Source organism: Pongo abelii, chromosome 5 (assembly GCF_028885655.2).
Source record: "Pongo abelii isolate AG06213 chromosome 5, NHGRI_mPonAbe1-v2.0_pri, whole genome shotgun sequence".
Lineage (NCBI taxonomy): Eukaryota > Metazoa > Chordata > Mammalia > Primates > Hominidae > Pongo > Pongo abelii.
The window spans coordinates 2,304,107-2,323,779 of NC_071990.2; the positions used below are offsets into that span (position 1 = coordinate 2,304,107).

The following is a 19,673-nucleotide window of genomic DNA, read 5'->3' on the forward strand; positions in this document are numbered from 1 at the left end:
TGTCCTTGATGTCTAGGGGTTGGGGTTGACAGATTCAGCGAATAAAATTACTGGAAGCCCCATTAAATTTCAATTTCAGATAAACAACAGACAGGTTTTAGCATAGATATATCCCAAATATCATCTGGGACATACTTATACTAAAAAGTTATTTGTTGTTTATCTAAAATTCCAGTTCAACTGTATGTCTTGTGTTTTATCTGGCAGCCCTCCTAGGGATTCATGAAAGTGCTTGAACTAAAGCCAGATTTCCTTCCTCGTCGTTCTAGATTCTTCTGGAGCATGCTATAAGCTTGCTGTGCTTCTTAAATTGATTTATTAGGTTACCTGTGTGGTACAGAGCAAAATCCAATTAGCAAGAAACTACAAAAAAGGTATTGTCACGTAGAAGCAGAAGTTTACTGTGAGAAAGGAAAAGGCAAGAACAAAATTGAGTCTTTTGAGTTCAGGCTTCAGGGAGGGAATGGAGCAATGCCTAGCACAGATCTTGAGTGTAGTGGTTGGAAATAATATTCAGCTGTCACAACTCGGTCTGAAAGTGTGTCTTTCTATCATTCTTTCTTGGCAGGTTCATGCCCTGTGAAAGGCAGTCAGGGAGTCTATTTTATGACAGTGGGCTGATTGTGGCCAGATGTTATTCTTGCTGTTTGCTACATTTTATTGCTGTTATATTATCTTTAAACTATTGAACGATGACATGTAATGAAACTCCTAATATCCAGTAGTCAAAATCATTAAATTACAAGGTCTGCGAAGCCCATGTCCATCTTGAAAGCATTTTTCAATACCTTCCACACTTCTCTAAAGTCCATTCATTTATCTTAGTGTATTATAGCTAAGAGCCCTACATTCATGCTCTGAAAAAAAAAAAAAACCAACTTCTGGGGAAAATATGTTGATGTAGTTATTGTTTTCATTATCATACATCATGTTCGCATTACTATGGGAAAGAGCCCTTTTCCCTTAGGGAAAAAAAACAAAAAATGTCCTGAGAGGAGGGAAGGTGGAAACACACCAAGTACAACAGCACCCTCCACTGGTCGTTAAAGGAAAGTGTGCTTTTGTGATGTGGACGGGAGGAAGTGAAGGTCACCGTAATGAGAGGCCGATTCGGTTGCTGTTTGAAGCACAGGCGTTAGGGTATCAGAACATAAGTAAGTGATTGGAATCGGGCCATTTTTTAAAGTAGCAAGAACAATATAAAGAAGTGTCCACTGACTCTCGGTGCTGGGAACTGAGAACGGAACTGTAAATCATCTCGAGTGAGTGTTTCGCTGTGACGTCATCGCAGAGGATGTGGGGTCCTTCACCATGATTATGTTTTCCCTCTCCTTTTTGTTGGAATAGATTCTGACAGACAAAAGCAAATTAAACTCAGATGCACTTCTCAACAGTCTGGAGAGGAAGCTGGATGTGAGTGCTGACCCTGGAGCCACTGGCTCTGTGAAGTTTGGTTTGCTTTGGAGCTTGACCCAGCTGCACCCGGGCGTCACCTGCTTTTCACCGCAGCCCACCTGGAACAGCGGAAGTGTCTGTTTATTCCGCAGTGAAAGCAGTCTGTTACCAGTGCCTTCCACCTAGTGCGACTCCCCCGCTTTGGCTATCTTCTCTCATCCTAGAATTCTCACTGTGTCCTAGAAAGCCCCAGTGTTAGAGGTGTGAGGATCTTTAAAGACCATCTAACCTGACCTCTGCATTTTACACCTCATAAGTCTGAGGTGAGTCACTGAGTCATCTATATATAAATATTTTATTTCAACTAGCTGTAGTGTTGCTAATAACTAACTCTGTTTGGTGGCAACACCAATTTTTCAAAGAGATGTTTCATAAAGGACCCATTATAATCAAGGACTATCCAGGATGGAGGGCATCCAGCTGCCGGACTAAGGCTACTGAAACAGTTTGCTTTATTGCTTTAAGGGTCTGTTTTATTCATGGAAATGGATGAAGTCACACCCCAAACTGATGAATGGTTAGTTTTGGTCTGTTGGTGAATTATTCTTCCATAACATCGGTATGCGAAGTGGATGGTAAACCAGTACACCCAAGGCAAGTCTAAAATGGGGTTTGAGTTTTTCACTGGCTCCTAGAGATGCCATCAAATCAAGTTAACCTCATGGCCAAATTAATATGCTTAACAAAATTGACCAATATTTTAGTATAATTAAGCAATGAGAGAGAAACTAAGAGTATCTCAGACACTTTATTTTTCTTTCATAGAAAGTTTCTAAGTTCAGTTATTCTGAGTCTTAGGTTTATAAAGTTGAAAAGCAACATGAAATAAAACCAAAGCAAAACAAAACACCAAACATGAGTTGACTCTCTTTAAAGGTCCTTAGAGCAACTTCACCATTTGAGCCATGAAGCCAAATGTTTCCAATAAATTGTGGTAAATAGAGCTAAAGAAACTAAGTGTGTATGTGGATGGTAGTCTCTCAGAAATCGAGTTAGAAATTGGTTGCCAAACCATCATCCTTCACCCACGCTGTTAGGTTTATTTGTCACTACTGTTACTGGGGAGGTAGCCCAGGGGCAACGTAACCTCTGGTTTTCTGAAAGGTGCCGCATAGACTTCTTCTGTGACCAATTTCCATAAAGTTCGTTTAGCAGTTCAAACTTTATTAAGACTCTTGACAAAAACAGCTGCTAGAATTGCAAAGGAATGTAATAAAAAACATAGAGTCAGAAACAACCGGAGTCTATAAAAGCAATATCCAGAGTGGCCAAGCCCCCTTGGGGGTGCAAACTGATCCCAGTCTCCATCAGTGCCGCGCGGACCCCCGTGGGACACCCGGGCTCGACCGAAGCGCAAAGGCTCGAGGCTCCTGCCATCACCCGGCTGATAACCTAGTTACGGTCTGGGCAGGGTGCCAAGTAAAGAATAGCACAAGCAGGTGGGGCATGGAGTTTTAAAGTGTGAAGAAGCACTGGAGCAAATTCATTTTATGTTGCTTTTATTATGCAGTAAAAAAAACTCCAACACATACTCATTTACAAAAAAAAAAAAATGTTGAGTTGATTGTAGTTTCCATATTAGCACAAATTGGTGTTAGCCAGAGACTCTGAGATGCATTTGGAAATCTTAGAGGAAAATTTCGGGTTTGAATATAAATACATAGCAGGAATTCATGCTGACAATCCACTATTGTTAAGCTGCTCTGATGTGGGGACTCTTTGAAATACACTTCATATGTTATTAGAATGACCTCTAGACCATTCAGGGAAACATAGGAACACAATCACCGGTATTGCTGTCCACATAAAAATGTAACATTCAGAAAATGAAAAATTATAAAATATAGTTTATTTTTGTGGGTTTTGACTGAAATCCCAAGTGAGGCAGTTTGAAGAAGCTGGCGTGATAATGGAGGAAATGGAATCGAAAGTTAGTTCCCTCCCTCGGCCGTGCCTCTGCCCCTTCCAGCACACAGCACAGAGTGAGGAGAGGACCCTCTCTGGAGACCCTTGGAGTGCAAAATCGAATCTTCAAAGTAGGATGTAGGAACAGGCATTACCAGGATTGGCCAGTGAAGAATCGTTTTGGAGGATCTTGGATGAGTGGCCATCTTAGTGTGAAAGCTGGGGGTACAACACCCTGTGTACCGTCTTCAGAGGATGGGATTCCATTTGGGGATATAGAGAGGCAAATATTCAAGATCTCCCAGCTGTACAGCTCCAGGCAGTACTTTTATTTGCAACTTCCCCTGCCCCCTCAATGTGAGTGTTGTCCCCTGGGTTGTCTAATGTGGTGGTCCTGCCATTCACTCATTCATTCATTCAACAAACATGTGAGAGCTGATTGTGTGTCAATCACTGTGCTAAGCAATGGGGATGCAGAGATGCACACACAGGACTTCAAAGATCAAACAGAGATAGACAAGGACAATGTAAGTTCTATGTCAAAGTTGGGAGCACAGAGGAGGATCAACTAACTCAGATTGCCAGGGTCTGGAAAGGGTTTGAAGGTGAGGTAGCAGTGGACTGAGACCCAGAAATAAAGTCAAGTCAGTGGATAAGGGATGGAGGGTTTTTCAGGCTGAAGGACTCCTGGACAGTCTGGAGCATTTGGGGGGCACTGTGCCTGCTGAGGGAGGAGTGCTAGGTGGTGAGGCTGGAGCACGGGCAGGAGGAGGCTGTGGGGAGAGGCTGGGGAGGCCAGGGAGGCCCTGCGGGGTCCAGGGTGATATGGCAGCCTCCTTTGGAGGGGGCTCCTGGCTTCTCCCCACTCAGCTTGCACTATGTGAGGGGGACCAAAGTCTTGGACAGTGTCTGCTGTCCCCCTAGTTGCTCATATTTTATAAGGGAGAGTGAATGGCTCAGTTGTCCAAATTCACCAAGAAGGTCTCAAACTGGGTTCTATAAACACTGGTTAATGTCCACTGCAGAGGGGCTGAGAAGATGCTGGAAGAGCCGTTTCCCTCACCCACTGAAGATACGATCTATGAAGACGTGAAAGCACGTGTTACAGCTAAAACCCAGTTCCACTGGCATCTGCAGGACGGCACAGGCCAATCACGGCTGACACAAATGGTGGGAGGTGCTCGTGCCTCTTTCATGGCGATCAGAAACGCACCGTTGCAGGTGGCGCTACTTCACTTAACACTGGGTGTGGGCGGATTCATCCGCCAAAATTACATCTTTGGTGGACATCAGCGTGGACTTGGGTGAGGACTCACAACTTTTTTGAGGGTTGTGTTTGTGTGTGAATTGTTTTTATTTTGCACCTTTATTGAGATATAATTCATATACTTTACAACTCACCCATATAAAGTGCATAATTCAGTGGTTTTTGGCATATGACGCTATTCATTTTTTAAAATGGTGATAAAATAATTTTTTTTTTTTTTTGACAGAGTCTTGCTCTGTCTCCGAGGCTAGAGTGCAATGGCGCAATCTTGGCTTGCTGCAACCTCCACCTCCTGGGTTCAAGCGACTCTCCTGCCTCAATCCCGAGTAGCTGGGATTACAGGTGCCTGCCACCACGCCCAGCTAATTTTTGTATTTTTTAGTAGAGATGGGGTTTCGCCATGTTGGCCAGGCTGGTCTCAAGCTCCTGACCTCAGGTGATCCACTCGCCTTGGCCTCCCAAAGTGCTGGGATTACAGGTGTGAGCCACTGCATCCGGCCCTTTTAACAATTTTTTTAAGTGTACAATCAGCAGCATTAATTACATTCACAAATCTGTACAACTGTCCCCATATCTAGTTCCAAAATGTTTGCATCATCTCAAGCAGAAACCCTGCCTGATGGTTATTAAACAATGACTTCCCATTCCTCCCTTTCCCTATCCCCCTCCCCTCCCTAACTGAATCCACTTTCTGTCTCCGTGAATTTGCCTATTCTAGGTGTTTCATGGAGGTGGAACTATACACTATGTGTCCCTTTGTGTCTGGCTTATTTCACCTAGCATAATGTTCTCAAGGTGCATCCATGTTGGAGCATGTGTCAGAATGTCCTTCCTTTATATGGTTGAATCATATTCCATTGTACTTATGTGCCACATTTTATTTCTCCATTTATCTGTTGATGGACACTTGGGTTGTTTCCACCTGTCAGCCATTGTGGATAGTGCTGTGTGGACATGGGTAAGTATCTGTTCAAGGCCCTGCTTTCAATTCATTTGGGTATATTCCTAAGAGCAGAATTGCTGGGTTATATGGTCATTGTTTAGTTTTTTGAGGGACCATCAGACTGTTTTCCATAGTAGCTGCACCATTTTACATTTCCACCAGCAAGTATGAGGGCTCTAATTTCCCTATATCCTCAGCAATACTTGTTTTCCACTTTTTATTTAACTTTTATTATAGTCATTTTAGTGGGTGTGAAGTGACATCTCCTTGGGGTTTGATCTGCATTTCCCTGGGAACTAACGATGCTGATTTTTCATGTCCTTATTGGTCATTCGTATAGCTTCTTTGGAGAAGTGTCTATTCAAAGTCTTTGCACATTTTAAAATTGGGTTGTATGTCTTTCCGTTGTTGAGTTGTGGGCATTCTTTACATATTCTGGATGTTAAACCTTTATCAGATACATGATTTCTAAATATATATTTCCCATTCCATAGGTTGTCTTTTCACTTTCTTGCTAATGTCCTTGGATGATCCACAACTTTTCCAAAGCAGGTAAAATAGCTTTTCTCCCTCTCTCTCTCTCCCCATCCCTGGCTTTCTTGCTGCCTCCCTTCTCTGTGAAGGCAGACAATTAAGTGACTGTGGGAAGGAAGGGGCTTTGATGTGCTGGGACACCAAGGGAGACCTTCTCAATCTGGCTTTCTCAAAGAGGCCCTTTCTTTCCTGAGGTTATCACCCTGCAGAATATAAAATTCCTCATAGTGAATTAATCATTTCCCATCTACAGAGGCTACTTTTCAAAGTAAATATCCCAATCATCTCTCACTCCTGGGCAGAGTCCTAAGCTCTGCTCAGCCACATCTGCTTCTAGCATCCCATGTGTCAGGACGCCCACGTTCCAGGGCAGAAACTCCACCGTGCAATCACAGAGCAAGGCTGCTTCTAAGACCTTCATGTCTCCACTGCTTCATAATGGGGAAGAGATGTGCCTGAATGTTTCAAATTAAGACGGAGTGTGGGAACCTAGTCCTACAATGAAATGACGGGAACCTCAAAGCTGGGGTCATTGCAAAGGATGCTGTTCATGTTTTCCATCTGAGTCCAAGACTGAGCTTGGCGTTCTGTGGAGAGTAGTCCAGTTTCATTAATGGGTCAGGGCCACTCCCACTCCCAGAGCCCCTTCTCAGCTGGGTGAGTGCCCACACCTGCCAGCAGCCCTCCCCGTCTGTCAACTGTCCCCAACTCCAGAGGTCCTGAGGGTGACAAGAACAGATTCATTCCCCAGGACTGTATCAGTGAAACTCGGCCAGGGCCTTGTGCTTTTTTTTAAAAAAAAAACATTTATTATGGAAAATTCTAAGCACATGCAGAAGAAAACCTCCAGATTCCCACAGTCAGCTTCAACAATTATCCACGCATGGCCAATCTTGTTTCAATTTTACCCCCACCTTCTGCCCCCTGCTCAGTACCATTCTGAAAAAAATTCCAGGCCTCATATAAGTTCAGTTGTACAGGTTTCAGATTATATATCTAAAAGACAAGGACTTATAAAGACCCAAATCCATTGTCACAGGTCAACAATATTAACAATGATTCCTGATCATCATTCCATATCCAGTTATGGCTCACATTTCCAAATGTCTCATCAGTGTCTATTAATGATCCTATCTGTTTGTTTGTTTGAATCATGGACCCAAAAAAGATTCACGCATTGCATTTTGTCAATATGTTTCTGATAACCTGTAGCTACACTGGGTGTTAAATAAGCTGAATCTGGTCCTTGGGAGAGGGGGTGGCAGGTAGTGTGTTCTGGAGAGGTGGACCTCATCACAGCAGAGGCCCCTGAAGTGAGTCTTCAGGAAATGTTTGCAGGAGGTTGTTCTCAGAGAAAAGTGTTAAGATGGAGGATGGATTGGGGGTTTGGGGGAAGTTTAGGTGGGATATTTACTTTGTAGCATTTAGCATTTTCATAGTGAGACTATATTTGTACATTATGTATGAAATTTAAAAGTGAGTTTAAAAATAAAGAAGAGAATAAAATGAAGACAGTGCATCAACCAGCTTGGCAGGTTCTGGAGATGTGGCTTGGAGACAGAGATGTACATGCAAGACACAACAAGAACAAGTAAGGCCCTGAGCAGAGAAGGCCAGGAGCTCCCTCCATCCCTTGTCTCTTCCTTGGGTTAGACGGACAGCAGAGAGGAGGACCTGGGCCTTCTTTGGTCCTTGGGCATGAGCTCCACCCTCCTTCTTTTGCTAGACCTGTGGACATACCATTTTCTGTACATAGATTTCAACCCTCCACCTTACCCTACTGTGATTTTTAGGATCCTGTCCACCATGGCTCACGAGATATTGGATGCAATTACAAGAATCAGATAGAGATGAAAAACTACTAGCTCTGATGAAAAATGCAGGACCAGCAGCCACAAGGGCTTTTTAAATTAAAAAAAAAAAACACCCTTGGAAAGGTCAAACTCCCTATGAGCCTCAGGCACAGTCCTAGCTGCCATCCTCCACCCTGCTGTAGAGAGCAGGGCAGGACCCCTGACCAGGCCTGAAGATGGGGAGCCCAGGAGAGGCAGAGGTGCGCTTGCCCTTACTTTCTTCTCCCAAATGAACCTGTTAAACAGAGGTCGCCATTCTCTGGGGAGGAGAGGGTGAGGGATGGAGAGAAGCTGCAAGACTCCTCACCAGCTTTTCCCCGGAAGAGTATAGTGGAAATTTCATTCCCTCTTAGAAAACCTAAGGATGTAGGAATAATGCTGCCTCTAGCTTAGCCTCTGTGCTTCATTTAACTAACTGGAAATGTCTTGCGCTCTCCTGTGACTGAAAAGAGAAACAGTCTTTTAAATACCTCATCCCAATCACCATGCCACACCACCATATGGTTCTCTAGGGCTGACTAGGAAGTGCCTGTGTTCAGACTCTGCCCTTAGGGCCTAGGGATTTAGTGAGGAGAAACAGCATAGACTTCAAGGGGAGTGACTGAATGTATTTGGCTGCTGTGTGTCGTAAAGATAATATCCTAATGATGTAACCAGGAGGCCAGCAGAAAGCCCCTGGTTTAGATGTTCTCATCGGATTCAAAAGCTTCATTTCTAAGGCAAGTTATCTCCAAATGGAAGATCCAGTACTGTTCTGTTGCATGTGGACAATGAAACATTAAATCTACAGCTATGGAAATATAGATCCCATTGTACACAATTTTTTAAATAGACTCTATTTTTAAAGCAGTTTTAGGTTCACAACTTGAGGGGAGAGCACAGAGATTTCCCATGCACCCCCTGTCCCCTTCTCAGCCTCCCTGACCATCAGCATCCCCCACCCGTGTGAGACATTACTTACAATGGATGAGCCTGCATTGATGCATCATTATCACTCAGAGCACATGGTTTGCATTCGGGCTCAGTCTTGGAGTTATGTTTAATACAGTCTATGGTTTGAGTAAATGTCTAGTGACATTATCCACACTGTAGTATCACACAGAGCAGTCTCACCACCCTAAAGATACTCTGTGTTCCGACTACTCATCCCTCCCTCCCCTCAACCCCATTATCAAAAGACAAAATTCCCACAAATATAGTTCAAAGATCGAATTGGCTTTTACTTGTGATTCTAGAATCGGGCAACATTGCATTCTGTAAAGTAGAATGGGTGCTCCAATGAGATAAGCAGGGGCAGTTAGTTGTTTTTGTTTGTTTGTTGTTTTTTTGTGTGTGTTTTTGTTTTTGTTTCGATGGAGTTTCGCTCTTGTTGCCCAGGCTGGAGTACAATGGTGCAATCTAGGCTCACTGCAACGCCTCCGAGGTTCAGGCAATTCTCATGCCTCAGCCTCCCGAGTAGCTGGGATTACAGGCATCTGCCACTACACCCAGCTAAATTTTGTAGTTTTGGCAGAGACAGGGTTTCACCATGTTGGCCAGGTTGGTCTCGAACTCCTGACCACAGGTGATCTGCCCACCTCGGCATCCCAAAGTGTTGGGATTACAGGCGTGAGCCACTGTGCCCAGCCTGAGGTGGTTAGCTCTATAGGCAGAAAAGGGCTGAGGAAATCAGAGATGGGACAAAAAAGCAGATTAGGTGCATCCAAGTTACTTTCCTTGTAGGGTTAAAACAGAGGGGACTTCCTTATTATGAGGATTCAGGTTGACTGTAATATCCTGGGTTTTTTGGGAAAACCGACCTGTTTCAAAGTTGAGCTTGATTATGTGGTGCTGAGCACGAGGGACTCCATTCTGGCTTGGTGTGGTCTGCTGGGGCCTGGCTTTGTCCAAACCAATGGCCTCTTGTAAAATGTATTTACCACCCACTGGCTTTTCAGATCCTTGAGTTTTGACTCCTCTTTCCGGGCTCGGGCATCTTTTATGTCTTCCAGACCTCTGGGGCTCTAGAGTTTCTATCTTTAGGCCTGGAGCGTTTTCTGAGAATTTCCATTCCCAAGGTTGCCCCTCACTTAGCCTGCAACAGTATCCCCTTTCTTTGTCTCATTAACTGCCATTGTAAGCTAATTTATTCATATAAATCAAGGAATCAAAAAAAAAAAAAAAGAAAAAAAAACCCAAACATACCAACTGAGTCAGGGGAGGGCAGAGAAATAAAAGTGTATGGTAATGTTATGGTAATAGCATTTTGATTATTCAAAGAGCATTATTTTTCCCCAAGGCTATGAACAAAGGTTGTTGATTTATATGATGGGTAGTACTCTGTCAGAATATAGTTATTTATTTTAATTTTATAATTGCAACTTCTAGGGTTAAGTCATCTTAAGGCACAATTACAGAGGAATAACAATTAGTTAATTGAAATATGTGACTAGTATAAAATTACCAGTTTTAAAATCAGTAAAACATATGACGATCTTTCTTAACTTATACAAATGAAGACTGAAAGGTTGTGTTATCTTGGCCAATGACCCAGTTGCAAAAGTAGAGGGTAATTCAACCTCATGCAATTCCCCAGTTCAAGCTGTGATGATGGATGTCCACTACACTTATTTTATGTTGACACAGAGTGGTTAACCTAAGCACAAATGTTTGATAATAACAGTGTATATAGCAGGCCTGGACATATGAGGCTTGTTCACTATTTCAGAATTAACTTTTGCAGTGATAAAAGCCAGAGACGTGCAGAGAGAAGGAGAAGCAGAAGGAGAAAGAGGAGAAGAAAAGGAAAAATTCTTGGCATGAATTGTTCATCAACAGGCAATTTTCATTAAAACAAGGCTAGGATCAACTCTGGAAAGCTTGATAAATCCCTGATAAGGTGCCCAGATGTTCTAATGAACTTTGTTGGGAGTTTTGCCATTTCAAGTTTATGCGTTTTGCCCAAAGGCCAATGATTGAGATGGCCTCAGCATCTGATACTGATTCTTCAAAGAAGCGCCCCCTCCTTGCCCTGGGACATAGAGTGCCTGCTGGAGAGGCTGCAAATTGGATCAGCCTAACAGAAACTGCAGTCAGGCCTGGAAGCAATATTCAGGCTCACTTTTCCAGGAATAGTGTTCCAAGAAAGAAAGGATTCTTGGGATATTTTTCACTGCCTGACAGTGATGAGTATGTTTTTCCGGACAGAGTGCAGGCTGCCTTCTAAGACCCCCAAAACATTTTCAAGTCTGCTTCTTGAAGGCCTGAACACAGAAGATTCACCCAAAAACCAATTTATCCACAGTTCTTTGGTTGATCTCAAGCAGAGACTCTCTCTTCGAGGAACTTACTGTCCTATAGAGACATATGCCAACTGATGAACACCGTGACGTGGCCAAAGCACAATAAGACTGTTATCTTTCTAAGGCTCCAAGAGCCTCAGCCTAAAGCTCCCATGTGGGGCTTGATGGCTGCTGACACCCAGGACTCTGTTCCCCTGCCTTGCACGTGCATGGGCTACTAGATCTACTGAATTCATTTCACCAAAGAAGGATTCGTCATCAGTTGTTCATCCTAATCTGATTGCTTAAATTTTATAAAATTTACAACAGGGAAGAAGGAAATGACTTGAAGAACATAACCAGATATCAGTTGCCTGAGCTACAAAATGATTTTTTTAAAAGTTGGTTCTCATTTGGAATCTGGTTCAAAATATAAGACCAAAGATATTCTATTGTCCTACAAAAGGGCATCAAGGTTCATAAATGAATTTGAAGATATTTTACTTCAAATAAAGGTATGTTCTGTCTTAAAAAAGAAAAAAAACCGATCAGCCTTCACTTGAAGTTAACTACAAAAAAAGGAATATATAAATAGCAGGATTGGCTGGTCTAGCCCACTGTTCTTAATGCCATATTGCTGTTGCATTCATTTCGTACAGTAATAGGCTGTTAGATCTGAAAGGAAGCTTAGCCCCAGAATGGCAAATCACTTTCATTAAAAAAGCCAATAGCAGTGGGTTGGTGGTGGCTGCCTGGAGACCAGAATTGAGAAGGATTCTGAGTTCACGTCGGAGCCCAAGGATGTGATCAACGGAAGATGTCTGTCATGGACATGGACTTGGGGAGGGAGGGCACGCCTCATAGGTGCCAGCCTTCTTTTCTTATGGATAAGAAACTGGATGCCCAGAAGCCATTGACATACAATAAACCCAGTGTGTGCTCCTGGCAGAGCTTAGAGGAGAACCCCGTGTCTCCCCTCCATGTAGGGGAGCACACACTGCAAAGGAGGAGCTGAGTCAACCAGGGGAGCAAGCAGCTGGCAGGGAGGACATGCACACGGATGAGCCCTGGCTGCACACACCACACCGTGCCCTGGGGAGCTGTTATGGCCCCAGCCCAGTTTCCTGTCCACTAGAGGCCTTTCCTTGGCGGTGGATGGGGACTGGAGAGCAGGACTTGACCGAGCAGAGAATGAGGGAGGGATGTGCCCTGGCATATGGGAGAAGTATTCCTTGCACGAGTGGCAGCGATTAGTCACACTTGGTTCTAACCATGCTTCCAAGCCTGGCTTATCTTTAACACCCAGTCTACCTCAAGACAAACAATATAAAGGAGAGAAAAACACTTTGGGGTCATTCAGAATTACTTGCGTCACAGATCCAATGACAAAGGCAGCCATCGAGCCGCAGAGCAGGGAGAGGAAGCTGGGTGCCAGGTCTGCAGCTCAGCTGCCAGCTCCTCGCCTTGTGCAAAAAGTACTTTTGTTAGACATTCCTTGTCAGGACTTAGAAACTGATGTTTTGTTCCAGAAGTTCTTTATCCTGAGATAGCTCTAAACTAGGTAGCTTGCCCCAAAAAGTAAAAAAAAAAAACATTAAAAATTGCAACCTCTGAATTGAGCCAGCAAGAATAGTGTATTTGGGAACAATAAAATTTCATTATGCTAATGAAGTAGCAAAATTTGAGGCCTAGAATAATAATTTTAAAAATTTTAGCTGGATTCTAATGGAACAGAAGACCAACTGTTTGAAGACAGCAGAGCAAACACTAGCAAGTGCTCATGGGCAGAAATCACCAGTCTTATAATCTGCCTGGTGGAAATGATGTTTCTGAATTCTGTTCTGAAATCTTAACAGAACATGGTTCTTCTGTTTTAGTGAACTCCTATCCAATGGTGGGGTGTTTCAGGTGTTGACAGCCAGCCATGTTCTGATATGAGGAATGTTCCCAGCTCCTCTGTTCTCTGTGACCTTGGTTTAGGTTGACATCTTAGGGTGAACGCTCTTGCCACCACGTGACATGTCCAAGCCTGACCGACCCCTGCAGGCCCCTGATGAAATTCTCTCTTATGAAGCCTTGCCTCATTGTCTCACTCACTGAGGCTCTCTTTCCATTGTTTGAACATTTGCCATTCCATTTGCCCTGCACTGATTTTTAGTGCTGCCCACCGCTTGTACAAAATAGTGACTTCGGCTACAGACCTGTGGTGTAGTAAGCAGGTTTGTCCGAAAGTGCCCCTGGGGGCTCTGACTTTGCGTTGTCTGGTAGATACTGTCTGGTACCAGGGGGTTCCCTACTTTTTTCAGTAGAAGAAGCTGCTCCAAACGTTGTTCCCTCGGGACTGGGGATTCCTCCCATTGCGGGAGGGACCACAGATTCCCACAGGTGCATAAATTCTCCAGGCTCAGCTGGGCACGGTGGCTCACGCCTGTAATCCCAGCACTTTGGGAGGCCGAGGTGGGTGGATCACGAGGTCAGGAGTTCGAGGCCAACATAGTGAAACCACGTCTCTACTAAAAATACAAAATCAGCCGGGACTACATGCCTGTAGTCTCAGCTGCTTGGGAGGCTGAGGCAGGAGAATCACTTGAACCTGGGAGGCAGAGGTTGTGGTGAGAAGAGATTACGCCACTGCACTCCAGCCTGGGCAACAGAACGAGACTCCGTCTCAAATAAATAAATAAATAAATAATTCTCCAGGCTCAGGGTGGCCGATGTTCAACAGGTGTCTCATCCTGTAAAAAGCTGACAGAGCAAACCCAGACTGCCTGGCACCGAGCAGGCTGTCGATGCCCCCACAGACAGGGCTGCTTTGCTGTGGAGTCCCTGTGAAGAGCGAGGCCCACATCCCCTCCTAGAATGAAGCCCACGCCTCAGGTCCTGCTGTGCCCTGGGCTGGCACGTTGGCCTGTGGGGTGTCGGGAAGCTCAGGGGGTGCTGCGCCTGTTCTTCTCTTGTTGACCCGGGCACAAGTGAAGTCTCCTGAGAAATCCTGCTCAGGTCATACTGTGCAACTTCCAGACGTCCTCCTGCACCTCCGCAGACGAGGGGTGGAGGCTCACAGAGGGTCTCGCTGGGCATGAAGAGACCCATCCTGCGTGACTACGTCTAATCTCCCCTAGTGGATCAGGGACAGTTTAGCCGGATGGGGCCATGGTAGCTCCTATGACCTGGTGAGAAAGCCAAGGAAGGGAGACACGGCGTTACTGTGAAGGTCACAGCGATGAAGAAATGAAAGCTAAGGAAGAGGGTTCGGATGGCAAACCCACAAAATAAGACCCTGAAGAGTCCTGGTCCAGCCCCCACGTGCACTTGAGCAAAGGCACCCAAAGTCTCTGAGCCTCACCGATGGCCTGGAAATTCAGGAGTCTGCCCGCCTGTGATGCGAAGTCCTCTTCTTCTCTGCATCCGCCGCTAGTCGCCCCTTTTCCTCAGCACCCTCTTCGCTTCAGCATCCATGAGCCCAGTCCTGTCCTGCATCCCAGTGACTGCGGCTTTTCCCTTCTCCGTCTGCCTCTTCCCTCCTCTCTTCCTCTCAGGCCGTGTCCCCTCCTTACTGGCCTGAACCGTCTCGCTGTGCAGGGCCAGACGTGCCCAGGACAGCTGCCACCTCTAGGCACTGTGGGCCAGCGCAGGGCCTGGGGCCTCCTTGGCATTTGCTGAATTTAATTGAGAAGAAAACAAAGGTATGTACCAAGCGAGCGCCATGGTAAGGCACCACACACTTCCCAGGGTATCCACAGGTACCCTAGGGACAGAGGGGCATGGTTGCAAAGGCGTGAGTGCCTGGAGAACGAGGAGCTTCCTGCAGAGCAGACTGCACCACAGGCCTCCAACTACAGAAGCGGAAGGAGCCAGGGGGCCCAGCTGCGGACTCTGAAACCCATCACTGGCTTCCACCTGTCCTTGGAGGCTGTGCTTCCTACAGGCAGCCAGGATACTGAGGCAGTATCCCTCCTGGGAAATGGGGAATTCCTCTGATAGGCACTGTTGGCTTGAGAGCTATCTGATGGCCCCTCAGAAACATTCTTAGACTATGGAGTGGTCCGGAGGCCTTCTCCAACCCTCACCCCCCTCTCTCCTTCACTCGGTCTGACTTGCATCCCAGCCTGGCAGCTCCCCCAGTCTTACCTGGCTCTCCCATTCTTAGAGGTGTTTCCCCTTACGGTGCTTGCATATTTCACAGGTCTTGGTACCTGCTTCTCTGGGGACCTGGACTAACACAGTGGGCCCTGCATCTGACCAGTGTTGGCAGACACAGGGAGGAAGCCTCACATGCTGACCCTCAGAGCTGGAAAGGGATCTTGAACCCTGCGACAAGTCAGTAAATGTCTGTTGTTTCCCGCTCCTGGGTAGTAACCATATGAATGGCCAGTGTCTGTAGAGTGACAATTAAAAATTCCTTAGACATGCCCAAGAAAAATGTGATAGAAAATAACAAGCATGCTCTGAGTTAGGTCAGGAAAAGGATTGATACAGAGTTTATTGATACGGAGTTATTCTGCTAATTATACAAATCTCTGCTTTTTTTTTTTTTTTTTCGACGGAGTCTTGCTCTGTCGCCAGGCTGGAGTGCAATGGGCATGATCTCAGCTCACTGCAACTTCCGCCTCCTGGGTTCAAGCGATTCTCCTGCCTCAGCCTCCTGACTAGCTGGGACTACAGGTGCCCACCACCACGCCTGGCTACTTTTTTGTATTTTTAGTAGAGATGGGGTTTCACCATATTAGTCAGGACGGTCTCGATCTCCTGACTTCATGATCCACCCACGTCAGCCTCCCAAAGTGCTGGGATTACAGGTGTGAGCCATAGCGCCTGGCCAAATCTCTGCTTTTTTTAAAGCTGTGAAGACCCGTCTAATTAGTTAAGATGTATGGCAAGCATGTCACAGACATTTTTTCAGCTAGCTCAGGGCATTCTACTTCATAAAAGCATTCCAGGAGTAGCTGTTAGGAAATTCAGATGATCAAATGAAGGCTGTCAAGAATTCTTTCCAGATACTAATGCCCAACATCCACTAGGCACTCTTGGAACCATGACTGATTAGAATAGTAATTCTAAGTTAAATGGTGAAAATGCTGGGTCTGCAGAGGAATGGGGTTAGATTCCCTCGGCAGGAGCTGACCATTTGTCCAGTGGGGTGTGGAACAGTTCATGGAAGTGGGGAGACGGGCACTGACCTAGCCACTTCATAGGTGCAATTCTTACAGCAACACCATGACGTATTTATTACTATGCCCATTTTGCAGATATGGGTGCAAATGAGGCTCAGGGTGGTTAACTTTCACAATCAGTCAATAAAATTAAACTCCATGTCTGTTTTGTCTAGTCCTCCTTGCATTTGTACTTCCAAGGGCCTGCATTCATCCCACCAGGTGAGAAGATGCTAAATGGCCCTGCAGAGCACAGGCAGAGTCCATGCCCATCCACTTCTCTGTCCTCAGCACCCAGCCTCTGTCTGGCACAGACAAGATCCCCCGAAATGTTGCTGAGTTGAAGGGAATTGAGTGACAGTTTAATGAAGGGCCATCTTTCCAGTGTTTAGAAACCATGTTTCTAAACACTGCTTATTTGTTTTTGCTTCAGCTTAATTTTCCTTTAAGCCTCCACCTGTGGGTCTCTGTGGTTTTCAAAGTTTAGACTAGTTCAGCAACTACAGGATTGCCCTGCCCTGGGGCGATCTTACTTCCAAAGAGCAGGCACAGTTACCAAACTCCGTGCCCTGTTCTTTGGTCTAGAAAACATAGTCGCTCAGCAAAGCCGGTTGTCAGCCCTCGTGGTCTGAATTATAACCAACTGACCTGAAGGAACCCTGGTAGCCCTAAAATGGAATTCCCTTGGGTGAGTGGGTCAATACCTCTTTTGAGTTGACTTTTCCTTCCATCTCTTAGGAGTGGCTTTTTGAGAAATGTTTTAAAAGTGTATCTTTTCTTAACACAAAAAAATGTTCATTATAGGAACATTAGGTATAAACATAAGCAAACAAAAGAGAATTTAAAAACACTGATGATTTCTTTTTGTTGCTGTTTTGAGATGGAGTCTCACTCTGTCACCCAGGCTGGAGTACAATGGTGTGATCTCAGCTCACTGCAACCTGGGTTCAAGCAATTCTCATGCCTCAGCCTCCTGAGTAGCTGAGATTACAGGCATCCGCCACCCTGCCCGGCTAATTTTTGTGTTTTTAGTAGAGACGATGTTTCGCCATGTTGGCTAGGCTGGTTTGGAACTCCGACCTCAAGTGATCTGTCTGCCTCGGCCTTCCAAAGTGCTGGGATTACACCACACCTGGCCTGATTTCTTTTTTTTTTTTTTTAATTTACCACAATTATGACTACATAACACTCATGATTTCATCATCCAAGAATCACTGTTATTTACACCCCAGCATGTACCTGTCCAGCCCCTTTATACATTTGTCCCAAGTGCCCCTTAATGTTTCAGTGGTCCCTGGGTGCTGACATTGCTCTCCATGCACACTGATGCTGGAGGTAGACATTTGTGATTTTAAGATATTCAGAGCAGATATTGGTAAATATCTGTTTTTCTACCTGTGAGAACATAGAGTGATAATCATATTTTTTTTTTTTAAGACGGAGTTGTGCTCTCGTTGCCCAGCCTGGAGTGCAATGGCACGATCTCAGCTCACCGCAATCTCCGCCTCCCAGGTTCAAGCGATTCTTCTGTCTCAGCCTCCCGAGTAGCTGGGATTACAGGCATGTGCCACCATGCCCCGCTAATTTTTTATTTTTAGTAGAGATGGGGTTTCTCCATGTTGGTCAGGCTGGTCTTGAACTCCCGACCTCAGGGGATCCACCTGCCTCAGCCTCCCAAAGTGCTGAGATTACAGGCATGAATCACCACGCCTGGCCTAATTGTATCTTTAATTGGGATACTCTGTATTTAGACATAGTTGTTTTTAATTATATCAGTTTATACAGGCTGCTCTGTAATATCTTTTTTTTTTTTTTTTTTTTTTTTTTTGAGATGAAGTCTCGCCCTTATCCCCCAGGCTGGAGTGCAATGGTGCGATCTCGGCTCACTGCAACCTCCACCTCTTGGGCTCAAGCGATTTTCCTGCCTCAGCTTCCCGAGTAGCTGGGATTACAGGCACCTGCCACCATGCCTGGCTAATTTTTGTATTTTTTTTAGTAGAGACAGGGTTTCACCATGTTGGCCAGGCTGGTCTCAAACTCCTGACCTCAGGTGATCCGCCTGCCTTGGCCTCCCGAAGTTCTGGGATTACAGGAGAGAGCCACCGCGCCTGGCCTGTAATATCTTTTTTTAAGTTAAAATTACGTTGTGAACATCTTTCTACATTCACCAGTCGTCATTGTAGTGGCAGGATGGAACCTCCCGTTCTGCAGGAGGTCACTTACTCACCGAGTCCTCTGTTCCTGGATATTTAGTGGTTGATGCTTCTCCCCACTCTTTTAAATTACAAACGATGCTTTCAGGAAAACCATTTTACTACATCTTTTTGTTTTTCTCCCTAGGATACATTCCTCAAAGTAGAATTTCCAGGTGAAAGGGTATGCAGATTTTTAAAGCTTCAAATACTCATACCAAATACAGTTCCGGAAAAGTTGTTCTTACTCACATTCCCACAACATTGATAAGAGAGTCTATGTTCCGATGACAGGCTCTTGCAGCTCCACGTGTGGGCGTGTATGTATGTACGTAAAATTGCCAACTTGATAAACTTTATTTTATTTTTGAAAATTTGGAATCCTATTGTTCCCTGTTACTTTTTAAAACACGGCTGGTTTGCAAGAAAATAAGCCTATTTTCCCCAAGAAATGAATTCCTGGTCTTTGATGTCTCTGGCTAGAAATACCCGTGTTTTAAAATGTGAGTTTTGTTCTTATTCAGTTATGTAAGGCCAACAGATCAGGGGATGACTACCACTGAAGAGGCAGCTTATCACACACAGTTCCAAAGAGGAGGCACATGCCGTGTCATGGGGGCAGTGAAAGCACCAGGCTGGTTGGGAGGTAGAGGAAGGGGAGAAACTGTGGCCAGAGCCCTCTCTGGGGTTTCAGCAGGAAGGAACAGTAAGGAGGGGTAAGCAGGCTGAGGATCGGCCAGATGGAATAATTTCAGCAGGCTCTGGCTCATAAGACTGTCCCTCGTTGTCTGGTACATGGACCTGGGTGTATTAGGGAAGGTGGATGGTGGCCCAGAGCATGAGAGCCCCATGAGCAAGGTGGTTGGGGTGTCTATGAAAGGTGAGCTTGCAGGTGAGTTGTTTATCAGCTCAAGGAATTAACTAAGCAGTCTCTCCAGGGTCAGCCTAGGCCCTGGATGTGGAAGCACCAGAGTATAGAAAATAAAGGCACGGTTCATACGGCATGCGGCTGGCTCATGGATGGTGTGCCTGAGTGTGCAAAACGATCTCGTGTCAAGTGAGGTGGCTCAGGCTGCTGTCCTTGTCGCTGCAAGCCCTGCTTGTAGAATGA

At 45.3% G+C, this 19,673-nt stretch overlaps 1 long non-coding RNA gene across 4 annotated transcripts in view; it reads left to right on the forward strand.

Annotated features, from left to right (window-relative positions):
- The window catches only part of LOC103890802 (uncharacterized), a 234,787-nt gene that overhangs the window by 196,868 nt on the left and 18,246 nt on the right, over positions 1 to 19,673 (forward strand). For 3 of the 4 annotated variants that reach the window (XR_010140548.1, XR_010140551.1, XR_010140550.1), the window contains 3 exons: positions 1,348 to 4,664; positions 5,557 to 5,585; positions 6,065 to 6,122. The exons of the other annotated variant lie outside the window; for it this stretch is intronic. This is a non-coding gene — a long non-coding RNA (uncharacterized LOC103890802). The remainder of the gene's footprint in view (positions 1 to 1,347; positions 4,665 to 5,556; positions 5,586 to 6,064; positions 6,123 to 19,673) is intronic. 4 annotated transcript variants of the gene reach the window in all.